Below are 14,797 nucleotides of genomic sequence, written 5' to 3'. Positions count from 1 at the left end.
TCTTCAAGATATGCTCTTTTTCACCAACTATGAAACTTATAGTGCCAAAGCTTGAAATCGTCATTTTGGGGATTTCGCAAGCTCTGAATGCGGTTTCTGGCAAATGGGCATACACCTGATAGATTTTCGCCCCACCATCAAACCTTCTGGTTTTGGATGAAATGTGAGTTTTGACTTTCAAGAAATGCGCACTCTGAAAAACTTTGTTTCTGAATGCGGGAAAAGTTAAAGTTGTTATAAGGCCTATATCTAAAGCTCCTAAAGGAGCACATGGCTACCTTTGGGATATATGATATGGAACCACTCACCATCATACATATTTCATTTGGGAGCAGCTAGTGTATTCTCTCTTCAAGATATGCTCTTTTTCACCAACTATGAAACTTAGAGTGCCAAAGCTTGAAATCGTCATTTTGGGGATTTCACAAGCTCTGAATGCGGTTTCTGGCAAATGGGCATACACCTGATAGATTTTCGACCGACCATCAAACCATTCGGTTTTGGATGAAATGTGAGTTTTGACTTTCAAGAAATGCGCACTCTGAAAAACTTTGTTTCTGAATGCGGGAAAAGTTATAGTTTTTATAAGGCCTATATCTAAAGCTCCTAAAGGAGCACATGGCTACCTTTACGATATATGATATGGAACCACTCACCATCATACATATTTCATTTGGGAGCAGCTAGTGTATTCTCTCTTCAAGATATGCTCTTTTTCACCAACTATGAAACTTAGAGTGCCAAAGCTTGAAATCGTCATTTTGGGGATTTCACAAGCTCTGAATGCGGTTTCTGGCAAATGGGCATACACCGGATAGATTTTCGCCCCACCATCAAACCTTTTGGTTTTGGATGAAATGTGAGTTTTGACTTTCAAGAAATGCGCACTCTGAAAAACTTTGTTTCTGAATGCGGGAAAAGTTATAGTTTTTATAAGGCCTATATCTAAAGCTCCTAAAGGAGCACATGGCTACCTTTGGGATATATGATATGGAACCACTCACCATCACACATATTTCATTTGGAAGCAGCTAGTGTATTCTCTCTTCAAGATATGCTCTTTTTCACCAACTATGAAACTTAGAGTGCCAAAGCTTGAAATCGTCATTTTGGGGATTTCACAAGCTCTGAATGCGGTTTCTGGCAAATGGGCATACACCGGATAGATTTTCGCCCCACCATCAAACCTTTTGGTTTTGGATGAAATGTGAGTTTTGACTTTCAAGAAATGCGCACTCTGAAAAACTTTGTTTCAGAATGCGGGAAAAGTTAAAGTTTTTATAAGGCCTATATCTAAAGCTCCTAAAGGAGCACATGGCTACCTTTGGGATATATGATATGGAACCACTCACCATCATACATATTTCATTTGGAAGCAGCTAGTGTATTCTCTCTTCAAGATATGCTCTTTTTCACCAACTATGAAACTTAGAGTGCCAAAGCTTGAAATCGTCATTTTGGGGATTTCACAAGCTCTGAATGCGGTTTCTGGCAAATGGGCATACACCTGATAGATTTTCGCCCCACCATCAAACCTTCTGGTTTTGGATGAAATGTGAGTTTTGACTTTCAAGAAATGCGCACTCTGAAAAACTTTGTTTCTGAATGCGGGAAAAGTTAAAGTTTTTATAAGGCCTATATCTAAAGCTCCTAAAGGAGCACATGGCTACCTTTGGGATATATGATATGGAACCACTCACCATCTTACATATTTCAATTGGGAGCAGCTAGTGTATTCTCTCTTCAAGATATGCTCTTTTTCACCAACTATGAAACTTAGAGTGCCAAAGCTTGAAATCGTCATTTTGGGGATTTCACAAGCTCTGAATGCGGTTTCTGGCAAATGGGCATACACCTGATAGATTTTCGCCCCACCATCAAACCTTTTGGTTTTGGATGAAATGTGAGTTTTGACTTTCAAGAAATGCGCACTCTGAAAAACTTTGTTTCTGAATGCGGGAAAAGTTAAAGTTTTTATAAGGCCTATATCTAAAGCTCCTAAAGGAGCACATGGCTACCTTTGGGATATATGATATGGAACCACTCACCATCATACATATTTCATTTGGGAGCAGCTAGTGTATTCTCTCTTCAAGATATGCTCTTTTACACCAACTATGAAACTTAGAGTGCCAAAGCTTGAAATCGTCATTTTGGGGATTTCACAAGCTCTGAATGCGGTTTCTGGCAAATGGGCATACACCTGATAGATTTTCGCCCCACCATCAAACCTTTTGGTTTTGGATGAAATGTGAGTTTTGACTTTCAAGAAATGCGCACTCTGAAAAACTTTGTTTCTGAATGCGGGAAAAGTTAAAGTTTTTATAAGGCCTATATCTAAAGCTCCTAAAGGAGCACATGGCTACCTTTGGGATATATGATATGGAACCACTCACCATCACACATATTTCATTTGGAAGCAGCTAGTGTATTCTCTCTTCAAGATATGCTCTTTTTCACCAACTATGAAACTTAGAGTGCCAAAGCTTGAAATCGTCATTTTGGGGATTTCACAAGCTCTGAATGCGGTTTCTGGCAAATGGGCATACACCGGATAGATTTTCGCCCCACCATCAAACCTTTTGGTTTTGGATGAAATGTGAGTTTTGACTTTCAAGAAATGCGCACTCTGAAAAACTTTGTTTCAGAATGCGGGAAAAGTTAAAGTTTTTATAAGGCCTATATCTAAAGCTCCTAAAGGAGCACATGGCTACCTTTGGGATATATGATATGGAACCACTCACCATCATACATATTTCATTTGGAAGCAGCTAGTGTATTCTCTCTTCAAGATATGCTCTTTTTCACCAACTATGAAACTTAGAGTGCCAAAGCTTGAAATCGTCATTTTGGGGATTTCACAAGCTCTGAATGCGGTTTCTGGCAAATGGGCATACACCTGATAGATTTTCGCCCCACCATCAAACCTTCTGGTTTTGGATGAAATGTGAGTTTTGACTTTCAAGAAATGCGCACTCTGAAAAACTTTGTTTCTGAATGCGGGAAAAGTTAAAGTTTTTATAAGGCCTATATCTAAAGCTCCTAAAGGAGCACATGGCTACCTTTGGGATATATGATATGGAACCACTCACCATCTTACATATTTCAATTGGGAGCAGCTAGTGTATTCTCTCTTCAAGATATGCTCTTTTTCACCAACTATGAAACTTAGAGTGCCAAAGCTTGAAATCGTCATTTTGGGGATTTCACAAGCTCTGAATGCGGTTTCTGGCAAATGGGCATACACCTGATAGATTTTCGCCCCACCATCAAACCTTTTGGTTTTGGATGAAATGTGAGTTTTGACTTTCAAGAAATGCGCACTCTGAAAAACTTTGTTTCTGAATGCGGGAAAAGTTAAAGTTTTTATAAGGCCTATATCTAAAGCTCCTAAAGGAGCACATGGCTACCTTTGGGATATATGATATGGAACCACTCACCATCATACATATTTCATTTGGGAGCAGCTAGTGTATTCTCTCTTCAAGATATGCTCTTTTACACCAACTATGAAACTTAGAGTGCCAAAGCTTGAAATCGTCATTTTGGGGATTTCACAAGCTCTGAATGCGGTTTCTGGCAAATGGGCATACACCTGATAGATTTTCGCCCCACCATCAAACCTTTTGGTTTTGGATGAAATGTGAGTTTTGACTTTCAAGAAATGCGCACTCTGAAAAACTTTGTTTCTGAATGCGGGAAAAGTTAAAGTTTTTATAAGGCCTATATCTAAAGCTCCTAAAGGAGCACATGGCTACCTTTGGGATATATGATATGGAACCACTCACCATCACACATATTTCATTTGGAAGCAGCTAGTGTATTCTCTCTTCAAGATATGCTCTTTTTCACCAACTATGAAACTTAGAGTGCCAAAGCTTGAAATCGTCATTTTGGGGATTTCACAAGCTCTGAATGCGGTTTCTGGCAAATGGGCATACACCGGATAGATTTTCGCCCCACCATCAAACCTTTTGGTTTTGGATGAAATGTGAGTTTTGACTTTCAAGAAATGCGCACTCTGAAAAACTTTGTTTCAGAATGCGGGAAAAGTTAAAGTTTTTATAAGGCCTATATCTAAAGCTCCTAAAGGAGCACATGGCTACCTTTGGGATATATGATATGGAACCACTCACCATCATACATATTTCATTTGGAAGCAGCTAGTGTATTCTCTCTTCAAGATATGCTCTTTTTCACCAACTATGAAACTTAGAGTGCCAAAGCTTGAAATCGTCATTTTGGGGATTTCACAAGCTCTGAATGCGGTTTCTGGCAAATGGGCATACACCTGATAGATTTTCGCCCCACCATCAAACCTTTTGGTTTTGGATGAAATGTGAGTTTTGACTTTCAAGAAATGCGCACTCTGAAAAACTTTGTTTCTGAATGCGGGAAAAGTTAAAGTTTTTATAAGGCCTATATCTAAAGCTCCTAAAGGAGCACATGGCTACCTTTGGGATATATGATATGGAACCACTCACCATCTTACATATTTCAATTGGGAGCAGCTAGTGTATTCTCTCTTCAAGATATGCTCTTTTTCACCAACTATGAAACTTAGAGTGCCAAAGCTTGAAATCGTCATTTTGGGGATTTCACAAGCTCTGAATGCGGTTTCTGGCAAATGGGCATACACCTGATAGATTTTCGCCCCACCATCAAACCTTTTGGTTTTGGATGAAATGTGAGTTTTGACTTTCAAGAAATGCGCACTCTGAAAAACTTTGTTTCTGAATGCGGGAAAAGTTAAAGTTTTTATAAGGCCTATATCTAAAGCTCCTAAAGGAGCACATGGCTACCTTTGGGATATATGATATGGAACCACTCACCATCATACATATTTCATTTGGGAGCAGCTAGTGTATTCTCTCTTCAAGATATGCTCTTTTTCACCAACTATGAAACTTAGAGTGCCAAAGCTTGAAATCGTCATTTTGGGGATTTCACAAGCTCTGAATGCGGTTTCTGGCAAATGGGCATACACCTGATAGATTTTCGCCCCACCATCAAACCTTTTGGTTTTGGATGAAATGTGAGTTTTGACTTTCAAGAAATGCGCACTCTGAAAAACTTTGTTTCTGAATGCGGGAAAAGTTAAAGTTTTCATAAGGCCTATATCTAAAGCTCCTAAAGGAGCACATGGCTACCTTTGGGATATATGATATGGAACCACTCACCATCTTACATATTTCAATTGGGAGCAGCTAGTGTATTCTCTCTTCAAGATATGCTCTTTTTCACCAACTATGAAACTTAGAGTGCCAAAGCTTGAAATCGTCATTTTGGGGATTTCACAATCTCTGAATGCGGTTTCTGGCAAATGGGCATACACCTGATAGATTTTCGCCCCACCATCAAAACTTTTGATTTTGGATGAAATGTGAGTTTTGACTTTCAAGAAATGCGCACTCTGAAAAACTTTGTTTCTGAATGCGGGAAAAGTTAAAGTTTTTATAAGGCCTATATCTAAAGCTCCTAAAGGAGCACATGGCTACCTTTGGGATATATGATATGGAACCACTCACCATCATACATATTTCATTTGGGAGCAGCTAGTGTATTCTCTCTTCAAGATATGCTCTTTTTCACCAACTATGAAACTTAGAGTGCCAAAGCTTGAAATCGTCATTTTGGGGATTTCACAAGCTCTGAATGCGGTTTCTGGCAAATGGGCATACACCTGATAGATTTTCGCCCCACCATCAAACCTTTTGGTTTTGGATGAAATGTGAGTTTTGACTTTCAAGAAATGCGCACTCTGAAAAACTTTGTTTCTGAATGCGGGAAAAGTTAAAGTTGTTATAAGGCCTATATCTAAAGCTCCTAAAGGAGCACATGGCTACCTTTGGGATATATGATATGGAACCACTCACCATCATACATATTTCATTTGGGAGCAGCTAGTGTATTCTCTCTTCAAGATATGCCCTTTTTCACCAACTATGAAACTTAGAGTGCCAAAGCTTGAAATCGTCATTTTGGGGATTTCACAAGCTCTGAATGCGGTTTCTGGCAAATGGGCATAGACCTGATAGATTTTCGCCCCACCATCAAACCTTTCGGTTTTGGATGAAATGTGAGTTTTGACTTTCAAGAAATGAGCACTCTGAAAAATTTTGTTTCTGAATGCGGGAAAAGTTAAAGTTGTTATAAGGCCTATATCTAAAGCTCCTAAAGGAGCACATGGCTACCTTTGGGATATATGATATGGAACCACTCACCATCATACATGTTTCATTCATGAGCAGCTAGTGTATTCTCTCTTCAATATATGCTCTTTTTCACCAACTATGAAACTTAGAGTGCCAAAGCTTGAAATCGTCATTTTGGGGATTTCACAAGCTCTGAATGCGGTTTCTGGCAAATGGGCATACACCTGATAGATTTTCGCCCCACCATCAAACCTTCTGGTTTTGGATGAAATGTGAGTTTTGACTTTCAAGAAATGCGCACTCTGAAAAACTTTGTTTCTGAATGCGGGAAAAGTTAAAGTTTTTATAAGGCCTATATCTAAAGCTCCTAAAGGAGCACATGGCTACCTTTGGGATATATGATATGGAACCACTCACCATCATACATATTTCATTTGGGAGCAGCTAGTGTATTCCTTCTTCAAGATATGCTCTTTTTCACCAACTATGAAACTTAGAGTGCCAAAGCTTGAAATCGTCATTTTGGGGATTTCACAAGCTCTGAATGCGGTTTCTGGCAAATGGGCATACACCTGATAGATTTTCGCCCCACCATCAAACCTTCTGGTTTTGGATGAAATGTGAGTTTTGACTTTCAAGAAATGCGCACTCTGAAAAACTTTGTTTCTGAATGCGGGAAAAGTTAAAGTTTTTATAAGGCCTATATCTAAAGCTCCTAAAGGAGCACATGGCTACCTTTGGGATATATGATATGGAACCACTCACCATCATACATATTTCATTTGGGAGCAGCTAGTGTATTCCTTCTTCAAGATATGCTCTTTTTCACCAACTATGAAACTTAGAGTGCCAAAGCTTGAAATCGTCATTTTGGGGATTTCACAAGCTCTGAATGCGGTTTCTGGCAAATGGGCATACACCTGATAGATTTTCGCCCCACCATCAAACCTTTTGGTTTTGGATGAAATGTGAGTTTTGACTTTCAAGAAATGCGCACTCTGAAAAACTTTGTTTCTGAATGCGGGAAAAGTTAAAGTTATTATTAGGCCTATATCTAAAGCTCCTGAAGGAGCACATGGCTACCTTTGGGATATATGATATGGAACCACTCACCATCATACATATTTCATTTGGGAGCAGCTAGTGTATTCTCTCTTCAAGATATGCTCTTTTTCACCAACTATGAAACTTAGAGTGCCAAAGCTTGAAATCGTCATTTTGGGGATTTCACAAGCTCTGAATGCGGTTTCTGGCAAATGGGCATACACCTGATAGATTTTCGCCCCACCATCAAACCTTTTGGTTTTGGATGAAATGTGAGTTTTGACTTTCAAGAAATGCGCACTCTGAAAAACTTTGTTTCTGAATGCGGGAAAAGTTAAAGTTGTTATAAGGCCTATATCTAAAGCTCCTAAAGGAGCACATGGCTACCTTTGGGATATATGATATGGAACCACTCACCATCATACATATTTCATTTGGGAGCAGCTAGTGTATTCTCTCTTCAAGATATGCTCTTTTTCACAAACTATGAAACTTAGAGTGCCAAAGCTTGAAATCGTCATTTTGGGGATTTCACAAGCTCTGAATGCGGTTTCTGGCAAATGGGCATACACCTGATAGATTTTCGCCCCACCATCAAAACTTTTGGTTTTGGATGAAATGTGAGTTTTGACTTTCAAGAAATGCGCACTCTGAAAAACTTTGTTTCTGAATGCGGGAAAAGTTAAAGTTTTTATAAGGCCTATATCTAAAGCTCCTAAAGGAGCACATGGCTACCTTTGGGATATATGATATGGAACCACTCACCATCATACATATTTCATTTGGGAGCAGCTAGTGTATTCTCTCTTCAAGATATGCTCTTTTACACCAACTATGAAACTTAGAGTGCCAAAGCTTGAAATCGTCATTTTGGGGATTTCACAAGCTCTGAATGCGGTTTCTGGCAAATGGGCATACACCTGATAGATTTTCGCCCCACCATCAAACCTTTTGGTTTTGGATGAAATGTGAGTTTTGACTTTCAAGAAATGCGCACTCTGAAAAACTTTGTTTCTGAATGCGGGAAAAGTTAAAGTTTTTATAAGGCCTATATCTAAAGCTCCTAAAGGAGCACATGGCTACCTTTGGGATATATGATATGGAACCACTCACCATCATACATGTTTCATTTGGGAGCAGCTAGTGTATTCTCTCTTCAATATATGCTCTTTTTCACCAACTATGAAACTTAGAGTGCCAAAGCTTGAAATCGTCATTTTGGGGATTTCACAAGCTCTGAATGCGGTTTCTGGCAAATGGGCATACACCTGATAGATTTTCGCCCCACCATCACACCTTCTGGTTTTGGATGAAATGTGAGTTTTGACTTTCAAGAAATGCGCACTCTGAAAAACTTTGTTTCTGAATGCGGGAAAAGTTAAAGTTGTTATAAGTCCTATATCTAAAGCTGCTAAAGGAGCACATGGCTACCTTTGGGATATATGATATGGAACCACTCACCATCATACATATTTCATTTGGGAGCTGCTAGTGTATTCTCTCTTCAAGATATGCTCTTTTTCACCAACTATGAAACTTAGAGTGCCAAAGCTTGAAATCGTCATTTTGGGGATTTCACAAGCTCTGAATGCGGTTTCTGGCAAATGGGCATACACCTGATAGATTTTCGCCCCACCATCAAACCTTTTGGTTTTGGATGAAATGTGAGTTTTGACTTTCAAGAAATGCGCACTCTGAAAAACTTTGTTTCTGAATGCGGGAAAAGTTAAAGTTGTTATAAGGCCTATATCTAAAGCTCCTAAAGGAGCACATGGCTACCTTTGGGATATATGATATGGAACCACTCACCATCATACATATTTCATTTGGGAGCAGCTAGTGTATTCTCTCTTCAAGATATGCTCTTTTTCACAAACTATGAAACTTAGAGTGCCAAAGCTTGAAATCGTCATTTTGGGGATTTCACAAGCTCTGAATGCGGTTTCTGGCAAATGGGCATACACCTGATAGATTTTCGCCCCACCATCAAACCTTTTGGTTTTGGATGAAATGTGAGTTTTGACTTTCAAGAAATGCGCACTCTGAAAAACTTTGTTTCTGAATGCGGGAAAAGTTAAAGTTTTTATAAGGCCTATATCTAAAGCTCCTAAAGGAGCACATGGCTACCTTTGGGATATATGATATGGAACCACTCACCATCATACATGTTTCATTCTGGAGCAGCTAGTGTATTCTCTCTTCAATATATGCTCTTTTTCACCAACTATGAAACTTAGAGTGCCAAAGCTTGAAATCGTCATTTTGGGGATTTCACAAGCTCTGAATGCGGTTTCTGGCAAATGGGCATACACCTGATAGATTTTCGCCCCACCATCAAACCTTCTGGTTTTGGATGAAATGTGAGTTTTGACTTTCAAGAAATGCGCACTCTGAAAAACTTTGTTTCTGAATGCGGGAAAAGTTAAAGTTTTTATAAGGCCTATATCTAAAGCTCCTAAAGGAGCACATGGCTACCTTTGGGATATATGATATGGAACCACTCACCATCATACATATTTCATTTGGGAGCAGCTAGTGTATTCCTTCTTCAAGATATGCTCTTTTTCACCAACTATGAAACTTAGAGTGCCAAAGCTTGAAATCGTCATTTTGGGGATTTCACAAGCTCTGAATGCGGTTTCTGGCAAATGGGCATACACCTGATAGATTTTCGCCCCACCATCAAACCTTTTGGTTTTGGATGAAATGTGAGTTTTGACTTTCAAGAAATGCGCACTCTGAAAAACTTTGTTTCTGAATGCGGGAAAAGTTAAAGTTATTATTAGGCCTATATCTAAAGCTCCTGAAGGAGCACATGGCTACCTTTGGGATATATGATATGGAACCACTCACCATCATACATATTTCATTTGGGAGCAGCTAGTGTATTCTCTCTTCAAGATATGCTCTTTTTCACCAACTATGAAACTTAGAGTGCCAAAGCTTGAAATCGTCATTTTGGGGATTTCACAAGCTCTGAATGCGGTTTCTGGCAAATGGGCATACACCTGATAGATTTTCGCCCCACCATCAAACCTTTTGGTTTTGGATGAAATGTGAGTTTTGACTTTCAAGAAATGCGCACTCTGAAAAACTTTGTTTCTGAATGCGGGAAAAGTTAAAGTTGTTATAAGGCCTATATCTAAAGCTCCTAAAGGAGCACATGGCTACCTTTGGGATATATGATATGGAACCACTCACCATCATACATATTTCATTTGGGAGCAGCTAGTGTATTCTCTCTTCAAGATATGCTCTTTTTCACCAACTATGAAACTTAGAGTGCCAAAGCTTGAAATCGTTATTTTGGGGATTTCACAAGCTCTGAATGCGGTTTCTGGCAAATGGGCATACACCTGATAGATTTTCGCCCCACCATCAAACCTTCTGGTTTTGGATGAAATGTGAGTTTTGACTTTCAAGAAATGCGCACTCTGAAAAACTTTGTTTCTGAATGCGGGAAAAGTTAAAGTTATTATTAGGCCTATATCTAAAGCTCCTGAAGGAGCACATGGCTACCTTTGGGATATATGATATGGAACCACTCACCATCATACATATTTCATTTAGGAGCAGCTAGTGTATTCTCTCTTCAAGATATGCTCTTTTTCACCAACTATGAAACTTAGAGTGCCAAAGCTTGAAATCGTCATTTTGGGGATTTCACAAGCTCTGAATGCGGTTTCTGGCAAATGGGCATACACCTGATAGATTTTCGCCCCACCATCAAACCTTTTGGTTTTGGATGAAATGTGAGTTTTGACTTTCAAGAAATGCGCACTCTGAAAAACTTTGTTTCTGAATGCGGGAAAAGTTAAAGTTGTTATAAGGCCTATATCTAAAGCTCCTAAAGGAGAACATGGCTACCTTTGGGATATATGATATGGAACCACTCACCATCATACATATTTCATTTGGGAGCAGCTAGTGTATTCTCTCTTCAAGATATGCTCTTTTTCACCAACTATGAAACTTAGAGTGCCAAAGCTTGAAATCGTTATTTTGGGGATTTCACAAGCTCTGAATGCGGTTTCTGGCAAATGGGCATACACCTGATAGATTTTCGCCCCACCATCAAACCTTTTGGTTTTGGATGAAATGTGAGTTTTGACTTTCAAGAAATGCGCACTCTGAAAAACTTTGTTTCTGAATGCGGGAAAAGTTAAAGTTGTTATAAGGCCTATATCTAAAGCTCCTAAAGGAGCACATGGCTACCTTTGGGATATATGATATGGAACCACTCACCATCATACATATTTCATTTGGGAGCAGCTAGTGTATTCTCTCTTCAAGATATGCTCTTTTTCACCAACTAAGAAACTTAGAGTGCCAAAGCTTGAAATCGTCATTTTGGGGATTTCACAAGCTCTGAATGCGGTTTCTGGCAAATGGGCATAGACCTGATAGATTTTCGCCCCACCATCAAACCTTTTGGTTTTGGATGAAATGTGAGTTTTGACTTTCAAGAAATGAGCACTCTGAAAAACTTTGTTTCTGAATGCGGGAAAAGTTAAAGTTGTTATAAGGCCTATATCTAAAGCTCCTAAAGGAGCACATGGCTACCTTTGGGATATATGATATGGAACCACTCACCATCATACATGTTTCATTCTGGAGCAGCTAGTGTATTCTCTCTTCAATATATGCTCTTTTTCACCAACTATGAAACTTAGAGTGCCAAAGCTTGAAATCGTCATTTTGGGGATTTCACAAGCTCTGAATGCGGTTTCTGGCAAATGGGCATACACCTGATAGATTTTCGCCCCACCATCAAACCTTCTGGTTTTGGATGAAATGTGAGTTTTGACTTTCAAGAAATGCGCACTCTGAAAAACTTTGTTTCTGAATGCGGGAAAAGTTAAAGTTTTTATAAGGCCTATATCTAAAGCTCCTAAAGGAGCACATGGCTACCTTTGGGATATATGATATGGAACCACTCACCATCATACATATTTCATTTGGGAGCAGCTAGTGTATTCCTTCTTCAAGATATGCTCTTTTTCACCAACTATGAAACTTAGAGTGCCAAAGCTTGAAATCGTCATTTTGGCGATTTCACAAGCTCTGAATGCGGTTTCTGGCAAATGGGCATACACCTGATAGATTTTCGCCCCACCATCAAACCTTTTGGTTTTGGATGAAATGTGAGTTTTGACTTTCAAGAAATGCGCACTCTGAAAAACTTTGTTTCTGAATGCGGGAAAAGTTAAAGTTATTATTAGGCCTATATCTAAAGCTCCTGAAGGAGCACATGGCTACCTTTGGGATATATGATATGGAACCACTCACCATCATACATATTTCATTTAGGAGCAGCTAGTGTATTCTCTCTTCAAGATATGCTCTTTTTCACCAACTATGAAACTTAGAGTGCCAAAGCTTGAAATCGTCATTTTGGGGATTTCACAAGCTCTGAATGCGGTTTCTGGCAAATGGGCATACACCTGATAGATTTTCGCCCCACCATCAAACCTTTTGGTTTTGGATGAAATGTGAGTTTTGACTTTCAAGAAATGCGCACTCTGAAAAACTTTGTTTCTGAATGCGGGAAAAGTTAAAGTTGTTATAAGGCCTATATCTAAAGCTCCTAAAGGAGCACATGGCTACCTTTGGGATATATGATATGGAACCACTCACCATCATACATGTTTCATTTGGGAGCAGCTAGTGTATTCTCTCTTCAATATATGCTCTTTTTCACCAACTATGAAACTTAGAGTGCCAAAGCTTGAAATCGTCATTTTGGGGATTTCACAAGCTCTGAATGCGGTTTCTGGCAAATGGGCATACACCTGATAGATTTTCGCCCCACCATCACACCTTCTGGTTTTGGATGAAATGTGAGTTTTGACTTTCAAGAAATGCGCACTCTGAAAAACTTTGTTTCTGAATGCGGGAAAAGTTAAAGTTATTATTAGGCCTATATCTAAAGCTCCTGAAGGAGCACATGGCTACCTTTGGGATATATGATATGGAACCACTCACCATCATACATATTTCATTAAGGAGCAGCTAGTGTATTCTCTCTTCAAGATATGCTCTTTTTCACCAACTATGAAACTTAGAGTGCCAAAGCTTGAAATCGTCATTTTGGGGATTTCACAAGCTCTGAATGCGGTTTCTGGCAAATGGGCATACACCTGATAGATTTTCGCCCCACCATCAAACCTTTTGGTTTTGGATGAAATGTGAGTTTTGACTTTCAAGAAATGCGCACTCTGAAAAACTTTGTTTCTGAATGCGGGAAAAGTTAAAGTTATTATTAGGCCTATATCTAAAGCTCCTGAAGGAGCACATGGCTACCTTTGGGATATATGATATGGAACCACTCACCATCATACATATTTCATTTAGGAGCAGCTAGTGTATTCTCTCTTCAAGATATGCTCTTTTTCACCAACTATGAAACTTAGAGTGCCAAAGCTTGAAATCGTCATTTTGGGGATTTCACAAGCTCTGAATGCGGTTTCTGGCAAATGGGCATACACCTGATAGATTTTCGCCCCACCATCAAACCTTTTGGTTTTGGATGAAATGTGAGTTTTGACTTTCAAGAAATGCGCACTCTGAAAAACTTTGTTTCTGAATGCGGGAAAAATTAAAGTTGTTATAAGGCCTATATCTAAAGCTCCTAAAGGAGCACATGGCTACCTTTGGGATATATGATATGGAACCACTCACCATCATACATATTTCATTTGGGAGCAGCTAGTGTATTCTCTCTTCAAGATATGCTCTTTTTCACAAACTATGAAACTTAGAGTGCCAAAGCTTGAAATCGTCATTTTGGGGATTTCACAAGCTCTGAATGCGGTTTCTGGCAAATGGGCATACACCTGATAGATTTTCGCCCCACCATCAAACCTTTTGGTTTTGGATGAAATGTGAGTTTTGACTTTCAAGAAATGCGCACTCTGAAAAACTTTGTTTCTGAATGCGGGAAAAGTTAAAGTTTTTATAAGGCCTATATCTAAAGCTCCTAAAGGAGCACATGGCTACCTTTGGGATATATGATATGGAACCACTCACCATCATACATATTTCATTTGGGAGCAGCTAGTGTATTCTCTCTTCAAGATATGCTCTTTTTCACCAACTATGAAACTTAGAGTGCCAAAGCTTGAAATCGTCATTTTGGGGATTTCACAAGCTCTGAATGCGGTTTCTGGCAAATGGGCATACACCTGATAGATTTTCGCCCCACCATCAAACCTTTTGGTTTTGGATGAAATGTGAGTTTTGACTTTCAAGAAATGCGCACTCTGAAAAACTTTGTTTCTGAATGCGGGAAAAGTTAAAGTTGTTATAAGGCCTATATCTAAAGCTCCTAAAGGAGCACATAGCTACCTTTGGGATATATGATATGGAACCACTCACCATCATACATATTTCATTTGGGAGCAGCTAGTGTATTCTCTCTTCAAGATATGCTCTTTTTCACCAACTATGAAACTTAGAGTGCCAAAGCTTGAAATCGTCATTTTGGGGATTTCACAAGCTCTGAATGCGGTTTCTGGCAAATGGGCATACACCTGATAGATTTTCGCCCCACCATCAAACCTTCTGGTTTTGGATGAAATGTGAGTTTTGACTTTCAA

The sequence above is a fragment of the Conger conger genome, chromosome 6, assembly GCF_963514075.1.
Source record: "Conger conger chromosome 6, fConCon1.1, whole genome shotgun sequence".
Taxonomy (NCBI): domain Eukaryota; kingdom Metazoa; phylum Chordata; class Actinopteri; order Anguilliformes; family Congridae; genus Conger; species Conger conger.
The sequence above is the reverse complement of the archived record's forward strand: the minus strand, read 5'-3'. Positions refer to the sequence as shown.